This window comes from Pleurodeles waltl, chromosome 3_1 (assembly GCF_031143425.1).
Source record: "Pleurodeles waltl isolate 20211129_DDA chromosome 3_1, aPleWal1.hap1.20221129, whole genome shotgun sequence".
In the NCBI taxonomy this organism is placed as follows: domain Eukaryota; kingdom Metazoa; phylum Chordata; class Amphibia; order Caudata; family Salamandridae; genus Pleurodeles; species Pleurodeles waltl.
Window position 1 is genome coordinate 1,931,903,980 of NC_090440.1, and position 25,341 is coordinate 1,931,929,320.

At 49.2% G+C, this 25,341-nt stretch overlaps 1 protein-coding gene across 3 annotated transcripts in view; it reads left to right on the plus strand.

The window, feature by feature from the left end:
* Positions 1-25,341, plus strand: part of SUPT6H (SPT6 homolog, histone chaperone and transcription elongation factor) — an 893,672-nt gene that overhangs the window by 380,446 nt on the left and 487,885 nt on the right. The window lies entirely within an intron of this gene.

The window sequence follows — 25,341 nt, forward strand, 5'->3', positions numbered from 1 at the left end:
AAAGAAATGCTAAACAGGATCTAACACAAGGCCCTAGCAGGTCTTTTAAGAATTTAGAAAACTTTTCAAATTGCAAAAATCAATTTCTAATGACAATTTTGGAATTTGTCGTGTGATCAGGTATTGGCTGAGTAGTCCAGCAAATGCAAAGTCTTGTACCCCACCGCTGATCCACCAATGTAGGAAGTTGGCTCTGTATGTGCTATTTCAAAGTAAGGAATAGCATGCACAGAGTCCAAGGGTTCCCCTTAGAGGTAAAATAGTGGTTAAAAATAGATAATACTAATGCTCTATTTTGTGGTAGTGTGGTCGAGCAGTAGGCTTATCCAAGGAGTAGTGTTAAGCATTTGTTGTACATACACATACACATAGACAATAAATGAGGTACACACACTCAGAGACAAATCCAGCCAATAGGTTTTTATATAGAAAAATATCTTTTCTTAGTTTATTTTAAGAACCACAGGTTCAAATTCTACATATAATCTCTCATTCGAAAGGTATTGCAGGTAAGTACTTTAGGAACTTCAAATCATCAAAATTGCATGTATACTTTTCAAGTTATTGACAAATAGCTGTTTTAAAAGTGGACACTTAGTGCAATTTTCACAGTTCCTAGGGGAGGTAAGTTTTGATTAGTTTTACCAGGTAAGTAAGACACTTACAGGGTTCAGTTCTTGGTCCAAGGTAGCCCACCGTTGGGGGTTCAGAGCAACCCCAAAGTCACCACACCAGCAGCTCAGGGCCGGTCAGGTGCAGAGTTCAAAGTGGTGCCCAAAACACATAGGCTAGAATGGAGAGAAGGGGGTGCCCCGGTTCCGGTCTGCTTGCAGGTAAGTACCCGCGTCTTCGGAGGGCAGACCAGGGGGGTTTTGTAGGGCACCGGGGGGGACACGAGTCCACACAGAAATTTCACCCTCAGCGGCGCGGGGGCGGCCGGGTGCAGTGTAGGAACAAGCGTCGGGTTCGCAGTGTTAGTCTATGAGAGATCTCGGGATCTCTTCAGCGCTGCAGGCAGGCAAGGGGGGGGTTCCTCGGGGAAACCTCCACTTGGGCAAGGGAGAGGGACTCCTGGGGGTCGCTTCTCCAGTGAAAGTCCGGTCCTTCAGGTCCTGGGGGCTGCGGGTGCAGGGTCTCTCCCAGGCGTCGGGACTTTAGATTCAAAGAGTCGCGGTCAGGGGAAGCCTCGGGATTCCCTCTGCAGGCGGCGCTGTGGGGGCTCAGGGGGGACAGGTTTTGGTACTCACAGTATCAGAGTAGTCCTGGGGTCCCTCCTGAGGTGTCGGGTCTCCACCAGCCGAGTCGGGGTCGCCGGGTGCAGTGTTGCAAGTCTCACGCTTCTTGCGGGGAGCTTGCAGGGTTCTTTAAAGCTGCTGGAAACAAAGTTGCAGCTTTTCTTGGAGCAGGTCCGCTGTCCTCGGGAGTTTCTTGTCTTTTCGAAGCAGGGGCAGTCCTCAGAGGATGTCGAGGTCGCTGGTCCCTTCGGAAGGCGTCGCTGGAGCAGGATCTTTGGAAGGCAGGAGACAGGCCGGTGAGTTTCTGGAGCCAAGGCAGTTGTCGTCTTCTGGTCTTCCGCTGCAGGGGTTTTCAGCTGGGCAGTCCTTCTTCTTGTTGCAGGAATCTAATTTTCTAGGGTTCAGGGTAGCCCTTAAATACTAAATTTAAGGGCGTGTTTAGGTCTGGGGGGTTAGTAGCCAATGGCTACTAGCCCTGAGGGTGGGTACACCCTCTTCGTGCCTCCTCCCAAGGGGAGGGGGTCACAATCCTAACCCTATTGGGGGAATCCTCCATCTGCAAGATGGAGGATTTCTAAAAGTTAGAGTCACCTCAGCTCAGGACACCTTAGGGGCTGTCCTGACTGGCCAGTGACTCCTCCTTGTTATTCTCATTATTTTCTCCGGTCTTGCCGCCAAAAGTGGGGCCTGGCCGGAGGGGGCGGGCAACTCCACTAGCTGGAGTGTCCTGCTGGGTTGGCACAAAGGAGGTGAGCCTTTGAGGCTCACCGCCAGGTGTGACAATTCCTGCCTGGGAGAGGTGTTAGCATCTCCACCCAGTGCAGGCTTTGTTACTGGCCTCAGAGTGACAAAGGCACTCTCCCCATGGGGCCAGCAACATGTCTCGGTTTGTGGCAGGCTGCTAAAACTAGTCAGCCTACACAGATAGTCGGTTAAGTTTCAGGGGGCACCTCTAAGGTGCCCTCTGTGGTGTATTTTACAATAAAATGTACACTGGCATCAGTGTGCATTTATTGTGCTGAGAAGTTTGATACCAAACTTCCCAGTTTTCAGTGTAGCCATTATGGTGCTGTGGAGTTCGTGTTTGACAGACTCCCAGACCATATACTCTTATGGCTACCCTGCACTTACAATGTCTAAGGTTTTGTTTAGACACTGTAGGGGTACCATGCTCATGCACTGGTACCCTCACCTATGGTATAGTGCACCCTGCCTTAGGGCTGTAAGGCCTGCTAGAGGGGTGTCTTACCTATACTGCATAGGCAGTGAGAGGCTGGCATGGCACCCTGAGGGGAGTGCCATGTCGACTTACTCGTTTTGTCCTCACTAGCACACACAAGCTGGTAAGCAGTGTGTCTGTGCTGAGTGAGAGGTCTCCAGGGTGGCATAAGACATGCTGCAGCCCTTAGAGACCTTCCTTGGCATCAGGGCCCTTGGTACTAGAGTACCAGTTACAAGGGACTTATCTGGATGCCAGGGTCTGCCAATTGCGGATACAAAAGTACAGGTTAGGGAAAGAACACTGGTGCTGGGGCCTGGTTAGCAGGCCTCAGCACACTTTCAATTGTAAACATAGCATCAGCAAAGGCAAAAAGTCAGGGGGCAACCATGCCAAGGAGGCATTTCCTTACACCCCCTGACCGCGACTGCCTGGTAACAAAGAACCCGACGCCTGGAAGAAGCTCTGCACTCGCACCCCCCAGGCCCGAGAGAAACCAACTACCAGTGCAGGATTGACCAGCAGGCGGCCCCCTCCTTGCCCAGTTGGTGGCTGGACCGAGAAGCCCCCCTGTGCCCTGCCTCCATCGCCAGAGTGACCCCCAGATCTCTCCATTGAGTTCTATCTGAATACCGACACCTACTTCACACACTGCACCCGGCCGCCCCTGTGCCACGGAGAGTGTATTTTGTGTGCCTGTTAGTGACCCCCCCACTCCAGTGCTCCACAAAACCCTCCTGGTCTGCTCCCCGAGGACCCAGGTACTTACCTGCTTGCAGACTGGAAACGCCGCACCCCTCTCTGGTCTCAATAGGCGCCTATGCTATTTGGGCCCTACTTTGATCTCTGCAGCTGACTGGCCCTGTGTTGCTGGTGCTTGGTTTTGGTGTTGCCTTGAACCCCCAACGGTAGGCTGCCCATGACCAGGAGACTGAACTTATAAGTGCTTGTAGGAAGTTGGCTCTGTATATACTATTTCAAAGTAAGAAATAGTGTGCACAGAGTCCAAGGGTTCCCCTTAGAGGTAAGATAGTGGCAAAAGTAGATAATACTAATGCTCTATTTTGTGGTAGTGTGGTCGAGCAGTAGGCTTATCAGAGGGTAGTGTTAAGCATTTGTTTTACATACACAGGCAATAAATGAGGAACACAAACTCAAAGACTTACTCCAGGCCAATGGGATTTTATATTGAAAAATATATTTTCTTAGTTTATTTTAAGAACCACAGGTTCAAGATTTACAATAAACACTTTAAATGTAAGGTACTTCACTTAGATACTTTAGGATCTTTGAATAAAAGCATTATCATATATAGTCTTTGTAAAAATGGCAATAAGCTATTTTCAAAGTGGACAGAGTGCAAAAATCAACCGTTCCTGGGGGAGGTAAGTAAAGGTTAGATTAGGAGGTAAGTAAAACACATACAAGTCGCAGTTCGGGGGCATAGGCAGCCCCCCTTTGGGGGTTCAAGGCAACCCCAAAGTTACCACACCAGCAGCTCAGGGCCGGTCAGGTGCAGAGGTCAAAGAGGTGCCCAAAACACATAGGTGCCTATGGAGAAATTAAGAAAAGAATGTTTCTATATAAAAACACATTGGCCTGGAGTTGGGTTTTTGAGTGTGTTCTTGTAAGGAAATGTCTCCTTGGCTTGGTTACCCCCTGACTTTTTGCCTTTGCTGATGCCAAGTTATGATTTGAAAGTGTGCTGAGGCCTGCTAACTAGGCCCCAGCACCAGTGTTCTTTCCCTAACCTGTACCTTTGTTTCCACAATTGGCACATCCTGGCATCCAGGTAAGTCCCTTGTAACTGGTACCCCTGGTACCAAGGGCCCTGATGCCAGGGAAGGTCTCTAAGGGCTGCAGCATGTCTTATGCCACCCTGGGGACCCCTCACTCAGCACAGACACACTGCTTGCCTGCTTGTGTGTGCTAGTGGGGGATAAAATTACTAAGTCGACATGGCACTCCCCTCAGGGTGCCATGCCAACCTCACACTGCCTACAGGTATAGATAAGTCACCCCTCTAGCAGGCCTTACAGCCCTAAGGCAGGGTACACTATACCATAGGTGAGGGCATAAGTGCATGAGCACTATGCCCCTACAGTGTCTAAGCAAAACCTTAGACATTGTAAGTGCAGGGTAGCCATAAGAGTATATGGTCTGGGAGGTTGTCATGCACGAACTCCACAGCACCATAATGGCTGCACTGAAAACTGTGAAGTTTGGTATCAAACTTCTCAGCACAATAAATGCACACTGATGGCAGTGTACATTTTATTGTAACATACACCCCAGAGGGCACCTTAGAGGTGCCCCCTGAAACCTTAACCGACTACCAGTGTGGGCTGACTAGTTAAGCAGCCTGCCACACACCAGACATGTTGCTGGCCACACAGGGAGAGTGCCTTTGTCACTCTGTGGCTAGTAACAAAGCCTACACTGGGTGGAGGTGCTTCTCACCTCCCCCTGCAGGAACTGTAACACCTGGCGGTGAGCCTCAAAGGCTCACCTCCTTTGTTACAGCACCCCAGGGCACTCCAGGTAGTGGAGTTGCCCGCCCTCTCCGGCCACGACCTCCCTTTTGGCGGCAAGGCAGGAGGAGATGATGAGAAAAACAAGGAGGAGTCAGTGGCCAGTCAGGACAGCCCCTAAGGTGTCCTGAGCTGAGGTGGGACTGACTTTTAGAAATCCTCCATCTTGCAGATGGAGGATTCCCCCAATAGGATTAGGGATGTGCCCCCCTCCCCTTAGGGAGGAGGCACAAAGAGGGTGTAGCCACCCTCACGGCTAGTAGCCATTGGCTACTACCCCCCCCAGACCTAAACACACCCCTAAATTGAGTATTTAGGGGCTCCCAAAACACAGCAAGAGAGATTCCTGCAACCTAAGATGAAGGAGGACTGCTGAGCTGAAAAACCTGCAGAGAAGACGGAGACACAAACTGCTTTGGCCCAAGCTCTACCGGCCTGTCTCCCCACTTCTAAAGACACTGCTCCAGCGACGCGTCCCACAGGGACCAGCGACCTCTGAAGCCTCAGAGGACTGCCCTGCATCTAGAAGAACCAAGAACTCCCGAGGACAGCGGCTCTGTTCAACAAAGACTGCAACTTTGCAACAAAGAAGCAACTTTGAACCAACACACGTTTCCCGCCGGAAGCGTGAGACTTTGCACTCTGCACCCGATGCCCCCGGCTCGACTTGTGGAGAACAAACACCACAGGGAGGACTCCCCGGTGACTACAAGACCATGAGTAGCAAGAGTTGACCCCCCTGAGCCCCTGCAGCGACGCCTGCAGAGGGAATCCTGAGGCTCCCCTGTCCGCGACTACCTGCTTCAAAGACCCGACACCTGGTAAAGACACTGCACCCGCAGCCCCCAGGACCTGAAGGATCCGACCTCCAGTGCAGGAGCGACCCCCAGGTGGCCCTCTCCTTTGCCCAGGTGGTGACTACCCCGAGGAGCCTTCCCCCCCCCCTTGCCTGCCTGCATCGCTGAAGAGACCCCTTGGTCTCCCATTGAAACCTATTTGCACAATGCACCCGGCCGCCCCCGTGCCGCTGAGGGTGTACTTTTTGTGCTGACTGGTTAAGGCGCAAACAGCAGTCTCTATTCGAGACAGAATATGAGCAGGAGTCCAAAGACAACAGACCCATCACAGCCAGCCAGCATGTGAGTACATCTGCCCCTGAACCCCCACACAAGAAACATCATAAGGCCTTGGGTACACCACTGCGGGAAGGCCATGGTTCAGCCTGAAAGTCGGTGACTGACCTTCGGGTTCGGCACCAAAAAAGACCACACCTCCGACTACTTCGGAGTCGACAAAAACTATCAAGGGCTCCATTTCGGACTCCAGCACAAAACAACAATTTTCGGAGTCGAAAATTAGAAAGACAGTTTTTGAGGCGAGACCTTCCACAACATTTTCAATACCGAAAAAACATCAAACTTTGGAACCGAAAAAGACAGGTTATACAGAGGAGCAAGGACTTTTGAAAAAACTATGAGAAAGCCATAAAGCCTCTGAGGAAGAGTCTGACATTGAGCCCATTCTACAAGTTATGAATGAGAGGCAATCTTAGGATACACATCCATAAAGAGATGGGGAGAATTATTACAGCACCTCCTCTAAAGACAAAGAGAAAGCTGGCATTCCAAGAAGAACTGGACACTGCACAGCCCCCAGCTAAAGTGCCAAAGCAAAAAGAGAAGCCAGTACCTCCTTATTCTTCTCCTCTTCATTCTCCGCACCTGTCTACCCCTCCTCACACCAGCCCTCCTCCAATGCCTTCTCCAACACATTCTTTTGATTCACAAGAAAACATTGTAGATCCATGGGACCTTTATGATCCTGATCCCATCCCAAATAACGACCCAGACACCTACCCATCTAAACCATCCCCACCTGAAGATAGTACAGTATACAATCATGTCATAGCCAGGTGTGCAGCTTACCATGGGGTAACAATGCACACAGAACCATTAGAGGAAGATTTTTTGTTTAACACATTATCCTCAACACATTCTAGGTACCAATGCCTCCTAATGTAACCAGGTATGGTAAAACACGCAGACCAAATTTGTAATGAGCCTGTGATATCAAGAATAATCACACCTAGAATAGAGAGGTATAAGCCTGCACCCTCTGACCCTGATTACATTACCCATCAGGTGCTCTGGATTCAGTGGTGGTTAGTGCTGCATGAAAGAGGGCAAATAGCCAGTCTTCAGGAGATGCACCCCCTCCTGATAGAGAGCAGGAAATTTGACGCTGCAGGGAAAGGAGTTGAGTCCCAAGCAGCAAATCAATGGAGGATAGCTAATTCCCAGGCACTACTAGCCTTTTATGATAGAGCTCATTGGTATGAGATGCAGGATATCATACAGCATCTCCCAAAAGAACACCAAAAGAGGGCATAACAGGTAGTAGAGGAAGGGCAAGCTATCATTAACAACCAGATAAGGTCTGCCCTTGATGAGGCTGATACAGCTGCAAGGAGCATGAACACAGCAATTACCATTAGAAGACATGCATGGGCTGCACTCCTCTGGTTTTAAACCAGAAATCCAACAGGCTGTGTTAAACATGCCTTTTGATAAGAAACACCTCTTTGGGCCAGAGGTGGACACTACAATAGAAAACTTGCGGAAAGACTCAGATAAAGCAAAGGCAATGGGTGCTCTGTATACTACACCATATAAGTGGTCATTTCGTGAGCCTCAGTTTCGAGGAGGTTTTAGACCACAATCCTCTGAGGCATCAGCTTCACAAGCAAAGCCAACATATCAAACCCAGTACCAGCGAGGTGGGTTTAGAGGAACATACAGAGGATAATACTCTGGAAATGGGGGTAAATTCCAAACCTCTAAACAACCAGCAACACAACCAAAACAGTGACTTCCTTCACTCCCTTCCACTCCATACATCTCCTGTGGGGGGAAGACTATAGCAGTTCCACGCACATTGGCAAAATATCACCACAGACAACTGGGTGTTATCAATTATCTGCAATGGCTATTGCCTAGAATTGATGAAACTCCTCCAACTATTCCACCAAGATATCACAAATTAACCCCAGAACATACAGTTCTGTTACAACAAGAGGTGCAATCTCTACTACTCAAACAAGCAATAGAATTAGTTCCACAGTCTCAACTAGGAGCAGGAGTTTACTCACTATACTTTCTAATTCCCAAAAAAGATGGCACCCTCAGGCAATATCAGACCTCAGGCCCCTCAATTTTTACATCCTATCAGAACATTTTCACATGGTAACTCTGCAAGATGTTATCCCACTGCTACACAAACAAGATTTTATGACAGCCCTAGACCTCAAAGATGCGTATTTCTACATACCCATCCACCCAGCTCACAGAAAATACCTTAGGTTTGTCATACAAGGAAAACACTACCAGTTCAAAGTGTTACCTTTCGAGATAACAGCTCCAAGGGTGTTCACAAAGTGCTTAGCAGCAGTAGCAGCTTACCTAAGAAGACAACACATCCATGTCTTTCCATATCTAGACGATTGGCTAAGAAAATCAAGCAATCGTACACAATGCCAAAATCATACACGTTACGTGATAGAAACTCTGCACACCCTAGGATTTTCTATCAACTACCAAAAGTCACACCTTCAACCAGCCCAAGTACAACCGTATTTAGGTGCTATCCTAAATACTCAGCTAGCTCTAGGGTATCCAAATACACAAAGGATATAAGCTTTTCAAAATCTAATTCCACTTATACAACCAAATCAACAATACATTGTAAGATTTGTCATGAAAATCTTAGGAATTATGGCATCTTGCATAGCAATATTGCAAGATTACACATGAGGCCCTTACAACAGTGCCTTGCACAACAATGGTCACAGGCACACGGTCAACTTTAAGATCTAGTGTTGATATACCGCCAAACACATATGTCCCTTCAATGGTGGAATCGCAGCAATTTAATAAAGGGATGGTCATTTCAAGACCCTGTGCCTCAGACCATAATCGCGACAGATGCATCAATGATTGGTTGGGGAGCTCACCTAAACAATCACAATATTCAAGGGCAATGGTATGTCAAACAGAAACTTCTACACATAAACCATTTAGAATTACTAGGTGTGTTCCTTGTCCTAAAAGCACTTCAACCTCTTCTCAAACAGAAGAATGTTCTTATAAAGACAGACACGTCAAATAAATGACAACCATGTATTATCTCAACAAACAGGGAGGGACACATTCATTTCAACTGTCCCTTCTAGCCCAAACGATTTGGAAATGGGCAATTCACAATCAAATTCACCTATTAGCACAGTACATTCCAGGGATAGACAATCAGTTGGCAGATGTCCTCAGCAGAAATCACCAACAAACACATGAATGGGAGATTCACCCTCAAGTACTTCAAAAGTACTTTCAAAAGTGGGGAACACCAGACCTAGATCTATTCACAACAAGCAAAAATACAAAATGTCAAAACTTCGCATCTAGACACCCACATCCCTTATCCGAGGGCAATGCTCTATGGATCAATTGGTCAGGGATATTTGCTTACGCTTTTCCCCCCTCTCCCACTCCTTTAGTTTCTAGTCAACAAGTTGCGTCAAACTTCACTCAACATGATACTCAGAGTCCAAGGGTTCCCCTTAGAGGTAAGATAGTGGCAAAAAGAGATAATTCTAATGCTCTATTTTGTGGTAGTGTGGTCGAGCAGCAGGCTTATCAAAGGAGTAGTGTTAAGCATTTGTTGTACATACACAAGCAATAAATGACGAACACACACTTAGTCAATTCGCATAGGCTTCAATGGAGAAGGGGGTGCCCCGGTTCCAGTCTGCCAGCAGGTAAGTACCCACGTCTTAGGAGGGCAGACCAGGGGGGTTTTGTAGGGCACCGGAGGGGGGGGGACACAAGTCCACACAGAAAGTACACCCTCAGCGGCACGGGGGCGGCCGGGTGCAGTGTGTAAGCAAGCGTCAGGTTTGTAATTTAAATCAATGGGAGACCAAGGGGTCTCTTCAGCAATGCAGGCAGGCAAGGAGCAACCCCAATGTTACCACACCAGCAGCTCAGGGCCGGTCAGGTGCAGAGGTCAAAGTGGTGCCCAAAACGCATAGGCTTCAATAGAGCTGCTGTCCTCTGGAGTTCTTGGTCCTTCTAGATGCAGGGCAGTCCTCTGAGGCTTCAGAGGTCGCTTGTCCCTGTGGAAGGTGTCGCTGGAGCAGTGTCTTTAGAAGTGGGGAGACAGGCCCCACCAGCACACACAAGCTGGCAAGCAGTGTGTCTGTGCTTGGTGAGGGGTCCCTAGGGTGGCATAAGACATGCTGCAGCCCTTAGAGACCTTCCCTGGCATCAGGGCCCTTGGTACCAGGGGGTACCAGTTACAAGGGACTTACCTGGGTGCCAGGGTTGTGCCAATTGTGGAGACAATGGTACATTTTAGGTAAAAGAACACTGGTGCTGGGGCCTGGTTAGCAGGGTCCCAGCACCCTTCTCAGTCAAGTCAGCATCAGTATCAGGCAAAAAGTGGGGGGTAACTGCAACAGGGAGCCATTTCTTTACACGGGTGGAAAAGTTTTTTCTACAGTTGTCAATCTAAAACCATAGATCCTCTTACAGCATCACTACAAGACATTGTATGCTACTTAATTCATTTACAAAAATCAAATTTAACCTTTTCCTCCATAAAAATAGACCTTATTGCAATATCTGCATACTTACAAAACTATTCAACATAGTTCTTTATTTGGCGTTCCGGTTATTAAAGCTTTCATGCAAGAGTTAAAACGCATCATTCCACCAAGAACACCACCAGTTCCATCTTGGAATTTAAATATAGTGCTTACAAGACTTATGGGACCACCTTTTGAACCCATGCACTCTTGCCAAGTTCAAATTCTAACATGGAATGTAGCCTTCCTTGAGGCAATTAATTCTTTAAGAAGAGTAAGTGAAATACAAGCTTTCACTCTTGAAGAACCTTTCTCCAAGTACACAAACACAAGGTTGTACTAAGAACAAATCCAAAATTCCTACCTAAAGTAGTCTCACCATTTCATATCAATCAAACAGTGGAACTGACAGTCTTTTTTCCAAAGCCAGATTATGTGGCAGAAGGACCTCAGCATACACTAGATCTCAAAAGAGCTCTAATGTATTACATAGACAGAACTAAACAGTTTAGGAAAACAAAACAACTTTATGTAGCTTTCCAACAACCACAGACATGCAATCCTATATCAAAACAAGGTTTAGCTAGATGGATTGTTAGATGTATACAAACATATTATATCAAAGCAAAAAGACAACTTGTAGTCACTCCTAAAGCACATTCTACAAGAAAGGTGCAACAATGGCTTTTTTTAGGAAAAATACCAATGGCTTATTGTAAAGAAATGGCTCCCTGTTGCAGTTACCCCCCACTTTTTGCCTGATACTGATGCTGACTTGACTGAGAAGTGTGCTGGGACCCTGCTAACCAGGCCCCATCACCAGTGTTCTTTCACCTAAAATGTACCATTGTTTCCACAATTGGCACAACCCTGGCACCTAGGTAAGTCCCTTGTAACTGGTACCCCTGGTACCAAGGGCCCTGATGCCAGGAAAGGTATCTAAGGGCTGCAGCATATCTTATGCCACCCTAGGGACCCCTCACTCAGCACAGACACACTGCTTGCCAGCTTGTGTGTGCTTGTGGGGAGAAAATGACTAAGTCGACATGACACTCCCCTCAGGGTGCCATGCCAACCTCACACTGCCTGTGGCATAGGTAAGTCACCCCTCTAGCAGGCCTTACAGCCCTAAGGCAGGGTGCACTATACCACAGGTGAGGGCATATGTGCATGAGCACTATGCCCCTACAGTGTCTAAGCAAAACCTTAGACATTGTAAGTGCAGGGTAGCCATAAGAGTATATGGGCTGGGAGTCTGTCAAAAATGAACTCCACAGCTCCATAATGGCTACACTGAATACTGGGAAGTTTAGTATCAAACTTCTCAGAATAATAAACCCACACTGATGCCAGTGTTGGATTTATTAAAAAATGCACACAGAGGGCATCTTAGAGATACCCCCTGTATTTTACCCAATTGTTCAGTGCAGGACTGACTGGTCTCTGCCAGCCTGCTGCTGAGAGACGAGTTTCTGACCCCATGCGGTGAGAGCCTTTGTGCTCTCTGAGGACAGAAAAAAAGCCTGCTCTGGGTGGAGGTGCTTCACACCTCCCCCCTGCAGGAACTGTAACACCTAGCAGTGAGCTTCAAAGGCTCAAGCTTCGTGTTACAATGCCCCAGGGCACTCCAGCTAGTGGAGATGGCCGCCCCCTGGACCCAGCCCCCACTTTTGGCGGCAAGTCCAGGAGAGATAATGAGAAAAACAAGGAGGAGTCACTGGCCAGTCAGGACAGCCCCTAAGGTGTCCTGAGCTGAGGTGACTCTGACTTTTAGAAATCCTCCATCTTGTAGAAGGAGGATTCCCCCAATAGGAATAGGGATGTGCCCCCCTCCCCTTGGGAGGAGGCACAAAGAGGGTGTACTAACCCCCCAGACCTAAACACGCCCTTAAATTTAGTATTTAAGGGCTCCCCTGAACCTAAGAATTTAGATTCCTGCAACTACAAGAAGAGGACTGCTGAGCTGAAAGACCCCTGCAGAAGAAGAAAAGAAGACACCAACTGCTTTGGCCCCAGACCTACCGGCCTGTCTCCTGCCTTCTAAAGAAACCTGCTCCAGCGACGCTTTCCCCAGGACCAGCGACCTCTGAATCATCAGAGGACTGCCCTGCTTCAAGAAAGACAAGAAACTCCCAAGGACAGCGGCACTGCTCCAAAAAGACTGCAACTTTGTTACAGAGGAGCAGATTTAAAGACCCCTGCAAATCCCCGCAAGAAGCGTGAGACTTGCAACACTGCACCTGGCGACCCCGACTCGACTGGTGAAGAACCAACACCTCAGGGAGGACCCTCCGGCGACTCCGAGACCGTGAGTAACCAAAGGTTCTATGGCATCTGTCGCTGTAGATACGCATTGTAGGAAGTTGGCTCTGTATGTGCTATTTCAAAGTAAGGAATAGCATGCACAGAGTCCAAGGGTTCCCCTTAGAGGTAAGATAGTGGCAAAAAGAGATAATACTAATGCTCTATTTTGTGGTAGTGTGGTCGAGCAGTAGGCTTATCCAAGGAGTAGTGTTAAGCATTTGTTGTACATACACATAGACAATAAATGAGGTACACACACTCAGAGACAAATCCAGCCAATAGGTTTTTGTATAGAAAAATATCTTTTCTTAGTTTATTTTAAGAACCACAGGTTCAAATTCTACATGTAATATCTCATTCGAAAGGTATTGCAGGTAAGTACTTTAGGAACTTCAAATCATCAAAATTGCATGTATACTTTTCAAGTTATTCACAAATAGCTGTTTTAAAAGTGGACACTTAGTGCAATTTTCACAGTTCCTAGGGGAGGTAAGTATTTGTTAGGTTAACCAGGTAAGTAAGACACTTACAGGGCTTAGTTCTTGGTCCAAGGTAGCCCACCGTTGGGGGTTCAGAGCAACCCCAAAGTCACCACACCAGCAGCTCAGGGCCGGTCAGGTGCAGAGTTCAAAGTGGTGCCCAAAACACATAGGCTAGAATGGAGAGAAGGGGGTGCCCCGGTTCCGGTCTGCTTGCAGGTAAGTACCCGCGTCTTCGGAGGGCAGACCAGGGGGGTTTTGTAGGGCACCGGGGGGGACACAAGCCCACACAGAAATTTCACCCTCAGCGGCGCGGGGGCGGCCGGGTGCAGTGTAGAAACAAGCGTCGGGTTCGCAATGTTAGTCTATGAGAGATCTCGGGATCTCTTCAGCGCTGCAGGCAGGCAAGGGGGGGGGTTCCTCGGGGAAACCTCCACTTGGGCAAGGGAGAGGGACTCCTGGGGGTCACTTCTCCAGTGAAAGTCCGGTCCTTCAGGTCCTGGGGGCTGCGGGTGCAGGGTCTCTCCCAGGTGTCGGGATTTTGGATTCAAAGAGTCGCGGTCAGGGGAAGCCTCGGGATTCCCTCTGCAGGCGGCGCTGTGGGGGCTCAGGGGGGACAGGTTTTGGTACTCACAGTATCAGAGTAGTCCTGGGGTCCCTCCTGAGGTGTCGGATCTCCACCAGCCGAGTCGGGGTCGCCGGGTGCAGTGTTGCAAGTCTCACGCTTCTTGCGGGGAGCTTGCAGGGTTCTTTAAAGCTGCTGGAAACAAAGTTGCAGCTTTTCTTGGAGCAGGTCCGCTGTCCTCGGGAGTTTCTTGTCTTTTCGAAGCAGGGGCAGTCCTCAGAGGATGTCGAGGTCGCTGGTCCCTTTGGAAGGCGTCGCTGGAGCAGGATCTTTGGAAGGCAGGAGACAGGCCGGTGAGTTTCTGGAGCCAAGGCAGTTGTCGTCTTCTGGTCTTCCGCTGCAGGGGTTTTCAGCTGGGCAGTCCTTCTTCTTGTAGTTGCAGGAATCTAATTTTCTAGGGTTCAGGGTAGCCCTTAAATACTAAATTTAAGGGCGTGTTTAGGTCTGGGGGGTTAGTAGCCAATGGCTACTAGCCCTGAGGGTGGGTACACCCTCTTTGTGCCTCCTCCCAAGGGGAGGGGGTCACAATCCTAACCCTATTGGGGGAATCCTCCATCTGCAAGATGGAGGATTTCTAAAAGTCAGAGTCACCTCAGCTCAGGACACCTTAGGGGCTGTCCTGACTGGCCAGTGACTCCTCCTTGTTTTTCTCATTATTTTCTCCGGCCTTGCCGCCAAAAGTGGGGCCTGGCCGGAGGGGGCGGGCAACTCCACTAGCTGGAGTGTCCTGCTGGGTTGGCACAAAGGAGGTGAGCCTTTGAGGCTCACCGCCAGGTGTGACAATTCCTGCCTGGGGGAGGTGTTAGCATCTCCACCCAGTGCAGGCTTTGTTACTGGCCTCAGAGTGACAAAGGCACTCTCCCCATGGGGCCAGCAACATTTCTCGGTTTGTGGCAGGCTGCTAAAACTAGTCAGCCTACACAGATAGTCGGTTAAGTTTCAGGGGGCACCTCTAAGGTGCCCTCTGGGGTGTATTTTACAATAAAATGTACACTGGCATCAGTGTGCATTTATTGTGCTGAGAAGTTTGATACCAAACTTCCCAGTTTTCAGTGTAGCCATTATGGTGCTGTGGAGTTCGTGTTTGACAAACTCCCAGACCATATACTCTTATGGCTACCCTGCACTTACAATGTCTAAGGTTTTGTTTAGACACTGTAGGGGTACCATGCTCATGCACTGGTACCCTCACCTATGGTATAGTGCACCCTGCCTTAGGGCTGTAAGGCCTGCTAGAGGGGTGTCTTACCTATACTGCATAGGCAGTGAGAGGCTGGCATGGCACCCTGAGGGGAGTGCCATGTCGACTTACTCGTTTTGTCCTCACTAGCACACACAAGCTGGCAAGCAGGGTGTCTGTGCTGAGTGAGAGGTCTCCAGGGTGGCATAAGACATGCTGCAGCCCTTAGAGACCTTCCTTGGCATCATGGCCCTTGGTACTAGAAGTACCAGTTACAAGGGACTTATCTGGATGCCAGGGTCTGCCAATTGTGGATACAAAAGTACAGGTTAGGGAAAGAACACTGGTGCTGGGGCCTGGTTAGCAGGCCTCAGCACACTTTCAATTGTAAACATAGCATCAGCAAAGGCAAAAAGTCAGGGGGCAACCATGCCAAGGAGGCATTTCCTTACACGCATGTTTTGCAATAGCTCGCCATCTGGTGTTGGGCCGGAGTGTTACAAGTTGTTTTTCTTCGAAGAAGTCTTTCGAGTCACGGGACCGAGTGACTCCTCCTTTTGTCTCCATTGCGCATGGGCGTCGACTCCATCTTCGATTGTTTTTTTTCCGCCATCGGGTTCGGACGTGTTCCTGTCGTTCCGAGTTTCGGAACGGAAAAATAGCTAATTTCAGAAGATTTTCGTCGGTATTGTTGCGTTCGGGGTCGGCGTAGTTAGATTCAACACCGCGTCTAAGATCGAAGAGCTCCGGTGCCCTTCAGGGTAATTTTTTCGATCCCCCGTCGGGGCCTGGTCGGCCCGACCGCGTGCAGAAGAACGCCGATGGAACGGACCCCGTTCCGTTTCTGTCCCAAATGCCACAATAAATACCCCTATACAGACCAACACTTGGTCTGCAACCTGTGCCTGTCACCTGAGCACAGCGAAGACACCTGCGAGGCCTGTCGTGCGTTCCGGTCCCGAAAAACTCTCCGAGACCGTCGAGCCAGAAGACTTCAGATGGCGTCCGCGCCGACAGCCCACCGGGAGTTCGAGGAACAAGAAGAGGAGGGATCCTTTTCGATCCAAGAATCGGACTCCGAACGATTCGACGATACACAAACCGTGAGTAGGACGTCGAAAACCACTCAAAAGAAGATTTACAAGGCCCAGGGGACGCCACTGCCATCAGGCCATGGCTCGACCCATAAATTCGGTGACCGACCGTCGGCACCGAAAAAGGCCCAAACAGTGCCGAGATCGTCCGACTCCGGTCGAGACACCGGCACGCAGCCTTCTCGGGACCGAGAAAGTGCTGGAGACAAGCATCGACACCGAGATACCGGTGTAGACACGGCTCGACGCCGAGACAGCGGCACCGAAGAAGATCGACGCCGAGAGGTTTCGGCCCCGAAAAAGAAAAAAGTCACCTCGGAGCCGAAAAAAGATGCAGACAGGGTTTCGGTGCCGAAACAAACTGCAACCGACCCAGTTTCAGGCTCTTATACAGAAGAGCACTCGCTAACCTCCCAAATGCAAAAGCATAGGTTTGAGGAAGAACTACACTCAGCGGATGTAGACCATACGCAAACGCGTATTTTCATACAGCAGGGGACAGGAAAAATAAGCACCCTTCCCCCTATTAGAAGAAAGAGAAGATTGGAGTTCCAAACTGAACAAACACCACAAACAAAAGTGGTGAAAAAAGTTACCCCACCACCCTCTCCTCCACCTGTGATTAACGTCTCACCAGCACAAACTCCATCACATTCCCCAGCTCACACCACCATGAGCCAGGGTGACCAAGATCAAGACGCATGGGACTTATACGACGCCCCAGTGTCAGATAACAGTCCGGAGGCATACCCTACGAAGCCATCTCCACCAGAGGACAGCACTGCGTATTCTCAAGTGGTGGCTAGAGCAGCACAATTTCACAATGTAAGCCTCCACTCAGAACAGGTCGAGGATGACTTTTTATTCAACACACTCTCCTCCACCCACAGTCCTACCAAAGCCTGCCTATGCTCCCTGGTATGCTCCGGCACGCAAAAGAAATCTTTAAGGAGCCGGTCAAAAGTAGGGCAATCACACCAAGAGTGGAAAAAAAGTATAAGGCGCCTCCTACAGACCCGGCTTTCATCACTACACAGCTGCCACCAGACTCTGTCGTTGTAGGAGCAGCTAGGAAAAGGGCCAACTCCCACACATCTGGAGATGCACCACCCCCAGATAAAGAAAGCCGCAAGTTCGATGCAGCTGGTAAAAGAGTTGCAGCACAAGCTGCAAACCAGTGGCGCATCGCTAACTCCCAGGCACTACTTGCGCGCTATGACAGAGCCCATTGGGATGAGATGCAACATCTCATTGACCATCTGCCCAAGGACCTACAAAATAGGGCAAAACAAGTGGTTGAGGAGGGACAGACCATTTCCAACAACCAAATCCGCTCCTCCATGGACGCTGCAGATACAGCTGCACGGACAATTAATACATCTGTAACTATCAGAAGGCATGCATGGCTCCGAACGTCTGGATTTAAACCAGAGATTCAGCAAGCAGTTCTCAATATGCCTTTTAACGAAAAAGAACTGTTCGGTCCAGAAGTGGACACAGCGATTGAGAAACTCAAAAAAGACACGGACACTGCTAAAGCCATGGGCGCACTCTACTCCCCGCAGAGCAGAGGGAATTATAGCACATTCCGTAAAACACCCTTTAGAGGGGGGTTTCGGGGTCAAAGCACACAAGCCAGCACCTCACAGGCAACACCGTCCAGTTACTAGGGACAGTACAGAGGAGGTTTTCGGGGACAATATAGAGGAGGGCAATTCCCTAGGAATAGAGGAAAATTTCAAAGCTCCAAAACCCCTACTACTAAGCGGTGACTCACATGTCACTCACCCCCTCCACACAACACCAGTGGGGGGAAGAATAGGTCATTATTACAAAGCATGGGAGGAAATCACTACAGACACTTGGGTTCTAGCAATTATCCAACATGGTTATTGCATAGAATTTCTACAATTCCCTCCAAACATACCACCAAAAGCACAAAATTTGACAAAACATCATTCCAATCTCCTGGAGATAGAAGTGCAGGCACTATTGCAAAAGAATGCAATCGAATTAGTGCCAAACACACAAATAAACACAGGAGTTTACTCACTGTACTTTCTGATACCAAAGAAGGACAAAACGCTGAGACCAATCCTAGACCTCAGAATACTGAACACATTCATCAAATCAGACCACTTTCACATTGTAGGAAGTTGGCTCTGTATGTGCTATTTCAAAGTAAGGAATAGCATGCACAGAGTCCAAGGGTTCCCCTTAGAGGTAAAATAGTGGTAAAAAGAGATAATACTAATGCTCTATTTTGTGGTAGTGTGGTCGAGCAGTAGGCTTATCCAAGGAGTAGTGTTAAGCATTTGTTGTACATACACATAGACAATAAATGAGGTACACACACTCAGAGACAAATCCAGTCAATAGGTTTTGTATAGAAAAATATCTTTTCTTAGTTTATTTTAAGAACCACAGGTTCAAATTCTACATGTAATATCTCATTCGAAAGGTATTGCAGGTAAGTACTTTAGGAACTTTAAATCATAAAAATTGCATGTATACTTTTCAAGTTATTGACAAATAGCTGTTTTAAAAGTGGACACTTAGTGCAATTTTCACAGTCCCTAGGGGAGGTAAGTTTTTGTTAGTTTTACCAGGTAAGTAAGACACTTACAGGGTCCAGTTCTTGGTCCAAGGTAGCCCACCGTTGGGGGTTCAGAGCAACCCCAAAGTCACCACACCAGCAGCTCAGGGCCGGTCAGGTGCAGAGTTCAAAGTGGTGCCCAAAACACATAGGCTAGAATGGAGAGAAGGGGGTGCCCCGGTTCCGGTCTGCTTGCAGGTAAGTACCCGCGTCTTCGGAGGGCAGACCAGGGGGGTTTTGTAGGGCACCGGGGGGGACACAAGTCCACACAGAAATTTCACCCTCAGCGGCGCGGGGGCAGCCGGGTGCAGTGTAGAAACAGGCGTCGGGTTTTCAATGTTAGTCTATGAGAGACCTCGGGATCTCTTCAGCGCTGCAGGCAGGCAAGGGGGGGATTCCTCGGGGAAACCTCCACTTGGGTGAGGGAGAGGGACTCCTGGGGGTCACTCCTCCAGTGAAAGTCCGGTCCTTCAGGTCCTGGGGGCTGCGGGTGCAGGGTCTCTCCCAGGCGTCGGGACTTTAGGTTCAAAGAGTCGCGGTCAGGGGAAGCCTCGGGATTCCCTCTGCAGGCGGCGCTGTGGGGGCTCAGGGGGGACAGGTTTTGGTACTCACAGTATCAGAGTAGTCCTGGGGTCCCTCCTGAGGTGTTGGATCGCCACCAGCCGAGTCGGGGTCGCCGGGTGCAGTGTTGCAAGTCTCACGCTTCTTGCGGGGAGCTTGCAGGGTTCTTTAAAGCTGCTGGAAACAAAGTTGCAGCTTTTCTTGGAGCAGGTCCGCTGTCCTCGGGAGTTTCTTGTCTTTTCGAAGCAGGGGCAGTCCTCAGAGGATGTCGAGGTCGCTGGTCCCTTTGGAAGGCGTCGCTGGAGCAGGATCTTTGGAAGGCAGGAGACAGGCCGGTGAGTTTCTGGAGCCAAGGCAGTTGTCGTCTTCTGGTCTTCCGCTGCAGGGGTTTTCAGCTGGGCAGTCCTTCTTCTTGTAGTTGCAGGAATCTCATTTTCTAGGGTTCAGGGTAGCCCTTAAATACTAAATTTAAGGGCGTGTTTAGGTCTGGGGGGTTAGTAGCCAATGGCTACTAGCCCCGAGGGTGGGTACACCCTCTTTGTGCCTCCTCCCAAGGGGAGGGGGTCACAGTCCTAACCCTATTGGGGGAATCCTCCATCTGCAAGATGGAGGATTTCTAAAAGTTAGAGTCACTTCAGCTCAGGACACCTTAGGGGCTGTCCTGACTGGCCAGTGACTCCTCCTTGTTGCTTTCTTTGTTCCCTCCAGCCTTGCCGCCAAAAGTGGGGGCCGTGGCCGGAGGGGGCGGGCAACTCCACTAAGCTGGAGTGCCCTGCTGGGCTGTGACAAAGGGGTGAGCCTTTGAGGCTCACCGCCAGGTGTCACAGCTCCTGCCTGGGGGAGGTGTTAGCATCTCCACCCAGTGCAGGCTTTGTTACTGGCCTCAGAGTGACAAAGGCACTCTCCCCATGGGGCCAGCAACATGTCTCTAGTGTGGCAGGCTGCTGGAACCAGTCAGCCTACACAGATAGTTGGTTAAGTTTCAGGGGGCACCTCTAAGGTGCCCTCTGTGGTGTATTTTACAACAAAATGTACACTGGCATCAGTGTGCATTTATTGTGCTGAGAAGTTTGATACCAAACTTCCCAGTTTTCAGTGTAGCCATTATGGTGCTGTGGAGTTCGTGTTTGACAGACTCCCAGACCATATACTCTTATGGCTACCCTGCACTTACAATGTCTAAGGTTTTGTTTAGACACTGTAGGGGTACCATGCTCATGCACTGGTACCCTCACCTATGGTATAGTGCACCCTGCCTTAGGGCTGTAAGGCCTGCTAGAGGGGTGTCTTACCTATACTGCATAGGCAGTGAGAGGCTGGCATGGCACCCTGAGGGGAGTGCCATGTCGACTTACTCATTTTGTTCTCACCAGCACACACAGGCTTGTAAGCAGTGTGTCTGTGCTGAGTGAGGGGTCTCTAGGGTGGCATAAGACATGCTGCAGCCCTTAGAGACCTTCCTTGGCATCAGGGCCCTTGGTACTAGAAGTACCAGTTACAAGGGACTTATCTGAATGCCAGGGTGTGCCAATTGTGGATACAATGGTACATTTTAGGTGAAGGAACACTGGTGCTGGGGCCTGGTTAGCAGGGTCCCAGCACTCTTCTCAGTCAAGTCAGCATCAGTATCAGGCAAAAAGTGGGGGGTAACTGCAACAGGGAGCCATTTCTTTACACAAGCCCCCCCCAGCCCACAGGCCAGGAGACTCAGCCCAAGCTGGGAGAGTCTTCCTAGTCTGTCAGGCGAGGAAGAGTAGGAGAAATAGGCTGGTTAGTTGCAGGGCCTACTCTGCCTTACATCCTTCTGTTCAGGTCATTCCCTTTGGGGAACTGACCTACTTCCACAGTGATAGGACCTAGTCTGAATTGCCTCTTGTCTGCCTCTTCAATGTCTCCACCCATTCTTTCTATTTTGGTCTTAGAGGTATCCACCTCTGCTAACTTTATCTTGGCCAGGGTTACCCCTAGCTTACCCAGAGAGGTTACCCAGAGCTGGAGTAACCCCACCATGACCAATAGGGTCAGGGGGCCTAACTTGCTATTTGGCATGGGGTCAGACCACCATGCTAAGGATAGTGCAGCCATAAAGGCTAACACCCAGCAGAGGCCACTGACAGCTGTCAGTGCCCAGAACCACACCTTTAGCTCTTCACCTAAAAGGGAAGGGGCTAAGTTACAGGCTTCTTTGGGTTCAGGTTGCCTGTCTGCTGTATTGGAGTGGGGGGTTACCACATCTTGTAGTAAACACCCTTCTTCCACTCTTTCTTCTGTTAGCTGAGGAGCCACCCACTCAGGTTTAACAGTTGCCTGACTAGCCAGGACTTCTTGTGGGTCAGGTTGGACTTTATCAGGGCCATTTTTGGAGTTCTCCCCTACTGGAGCAGAATCTCCTTGGCTTGCTGTAACCTTGGCTAAAGGTTGTCCACCCTTCCTACTCTGTTTTCTTTTCTTCTTCTTCTGGGGCCTGCTTGCATTTACTGCAGAGGCAGGACTTCCAGAATCCTTGGGAGAGGACTGGCACTGTACCAGTTTCTCTCTTGGGCTCTGACTAACCTCTGGGTAGTCATTTCCAAGGAGACAATCAAGGGGGAGGTCTGTACTGACTACTACCCTTCTCCAGCTAAGAGTGCCACCCACTTCTATGGGCACTAAAGCCACAGGCCTCTTAGTGACCCTATCTAGGCTAACTCTTACCCTGGCAGTCTCACCTGGGATGTACTGGTTTGAGAGCACCAGCCTGTCATGCACAATAGTGTGACTGGCACAAGTGTCTCTCAGAGCAGTGGTTGGGATTCCATTCACCAGTAGGTGGTGGAAGTGTCTACTTCCCTCTGGAATCTCCAACTCACCTGTTGGGCCCTGTTTCCAGTTGAAGGCTAGGAAGACCTCCTCATCTGAGGAGTCATCTCCCATGGCTACACTGGTTACCCCAGGAATTTTGTTCTGGGGTTTGTTTTTGGGACAAGAAGTGTCCTTGGTGTGGTGCCCAGACTGTTTACAGTTGTGGCACCAGGCCTTAGTGGCATCCCAGTTCTTACCCTGGTACCCACCTTTGTTTTGGGTTGTGTCTTGGGGCCCACCCACCTGTTCTGGTTTTTGGGGGCCTACAGAGGACTCTTTTTCTTTGTTTCTAGTGTTACCCACTTTCTCCTGGGGAGTTTTTGTAACCCCTTTCTTTTGGTCACCCCCAGTGGAAGTTTTGGTTACTCTAGTCTTGACCCAGTGGTCTGCCTTCTTTCCCAATTCTTGGGGAGAAATTGGACCTAGGTCTACCAGATACTGATGCAACTTTTCATTGAAGCAGTTACTTAAAATGTGTTCTTTCATAAACAAATTATAAAGCCCAACATAGTCACACACTTCATTTCCAGTTAACCAACCATCTAGTGTTTTTACTGAGTAGTCTACAAAATCAACCCAGGTCTGGCTCGAGGATTTTTGAGCCCCCCTGAATCTAATTCTATACTCCTCAGTGGAGAATCCAAAGCCCTCAATCAGGGTACCCTTCATGAGGTCATAATATTCTGCATCTTTTCCAGAGAGTGTGAGGAGTCTATCCCTACACTTTCCAGTGAACATTTCCCAAAGGAGGGCACCCCAGTGAGATCTGTTCACTTTTCTGGTTACACAAGCCCTCTCAAAAGCTGTGAACCATTTGGTGATGTCATCACCATCTTCATATTTTGTTACAATCCCTTTGGGGATTTTTAGGATGTCAGGAGAATCTCTGACCCTATTTAAGTTGCTGCCACCATTGATGGGACCTAGGCCCATCTCTTTTCTTTCCCTTTCTATGGCTAGGAGCTGCTTTTCCAAAGCCAATCTTTTGACCATCCTGGCTAACAGGGGGTCATCTTCACTGAGAGCATCCTCAGTGATTTCAGAAATGCTGGACCCCCCTGTGAGGGAAGCAACATTTCTGACTATCATTTTTGGAGACAGGGCTTGAGAGGCCCTGGTCTCCCTATTTAGGACTGGAAGGGGGGAATTGCCCTCCAAGTCACTAATTTCTTCCTCTGTGAAGTCATCCTCAGAGGGGTTGGCTTTTTCAAACTCTGCCAACAGCTCCTGGAGCTGAATTTTGGTAGGTCTGGAGCCAATGGTTATTTTCTTTATATTACAGAGAGACCTTAGCTCCCTCATCTTAAGATGGAGGTAAGGTGTGGTGTCGAGTTCCACCACATTCATCTCTGTATCAGACATTATTTTGCTAAAAGTTGGAAGACTTTTTAAAGAATCTAAAACTGTTTCTAGAATCTAATTTCAAACTTTTAACAAACTTTTAAACTCTAAAAAGACAATGCTAAACAGGGACTTAACACACAAGGCCCTAGCAGGACTCTTAAGAATTTAGAAAAATTTCAAATTGCAAAAATGAATTTCTAATGACAATTTTGGAATTTGTCGTGTGATCAGGTATTGGCTGAGTAGTCCAGCAAATGCAAAGTCTTGTACCCCACCGCTGATCCACCAATGTAGGAAGTTGGCTCTGTATGTGCTATTTCAAAGTAAGGAATAGCATGCACAGAGTCCAAGGGTTCCCCTTAGAGGTAAAATAGTGGTAAAAAGAGATAATACTAATGCTCTATTTTGTGGTAGTGTGGTCGAGCAGTAGGCTTATCCAAGGAGTAGTGTTAAGCATTTGTTGTACATACACATAGACAATAAATGAGGTACACACACTCAGAGACAAATCCAGCCAATAGGTTTTGTATAGAAAAATATCTTTTCTTAGTTTATTTTAAGAACCACAGGTTCAAATTCTACATGTAATATCTCATTCGAAAGGTATTGCAGGTAAGTACTTTAGGAACTTTAAATCATAAAAATTGCATGTATACTTTTCAAGTTATTGACAAATAGCTGTTTTAAAAGTGGACACTTAGTGCAATTTTCACAGTCCCTAGGGGAGGTAAGTTTTTGTTAGTTTTACCAGGTAAGTAAGACACTTACAGGGTCCAGTTCTTGGTCCAAGGTAGCCCACCGTTGGGGGTTCAGAGCAACCCCAAAGTCACCACACCAGCAGCTCAGGGCCGGTCAGGTGCAGAGTTCAAAGTGGTGCCCAAAACACATAGGCTAGAATGGAGAGAAGGGGGTGCCCCGGTTCCGGTCTGCTTGCAGGTAAGTACCCGCGTCTTCGGAGGGCAGACCAGGGGGGTTTTGTAGGGCACCGGGGGGGACACAAGTCCACACAGAAATTTCACCCTCAGCGGCGCGGGGGCAGCCGGGTGCAGTGTAGAAACAGGCGTCGGGTTTTCAATGTTAGTCTATGAGAGACCTCGGGATCTCTTCAGCGCTGCAGGCAGGCAAGGGGGGGATTCCTCGGGGAAACCTCCACTTGGGTGAGGGAGAGGGACTCCTGGGGGTCACTCCTCCAGTGAAAGTCCGGTCCTTCAGGTCCTGGGGGCTGCGGGTGCAGGGTCTCTCCCAGGCGTCGGGACTTTAGGTTCAAAGAGTCGCGGTCAGGGGAAGCCTCGGGATTCCCTCTGCAGGCGGCGCTGTGGGGGCTCAGGGGGGACAGGTTTTGGTACTCACAGTATCAGAGTAGTCCTGGGGTCCCTCCTGAGGTGTTGGATCGCCACCAGCCGAGTCGGGGTCGCCGGGTGCAGTGTTGCAAGTCTCACGCTTCTTGCGGGGAGCTTGCAGGGTTCTTTAAAGCTGCTGGAAACAAAGTTGCAGCTTTTCTTGGAGCAGGTCCGCTGTCCTCGGGAGTTTCTTGTCTTTTCGAAGCAGGGGCAGTCCTCAGAGGATGTCGAGGTCGCTGGTCCCTTTGGAAGGCGTCGCTGGAGCAGGATCTTTGGAAGGCAGGAGACAGGCCGGTGAGTTTCTGGAGCCAAGGCAGTTGTCGTCTTCTGGTCTTCCGCTGCAGGGGTTTTCAG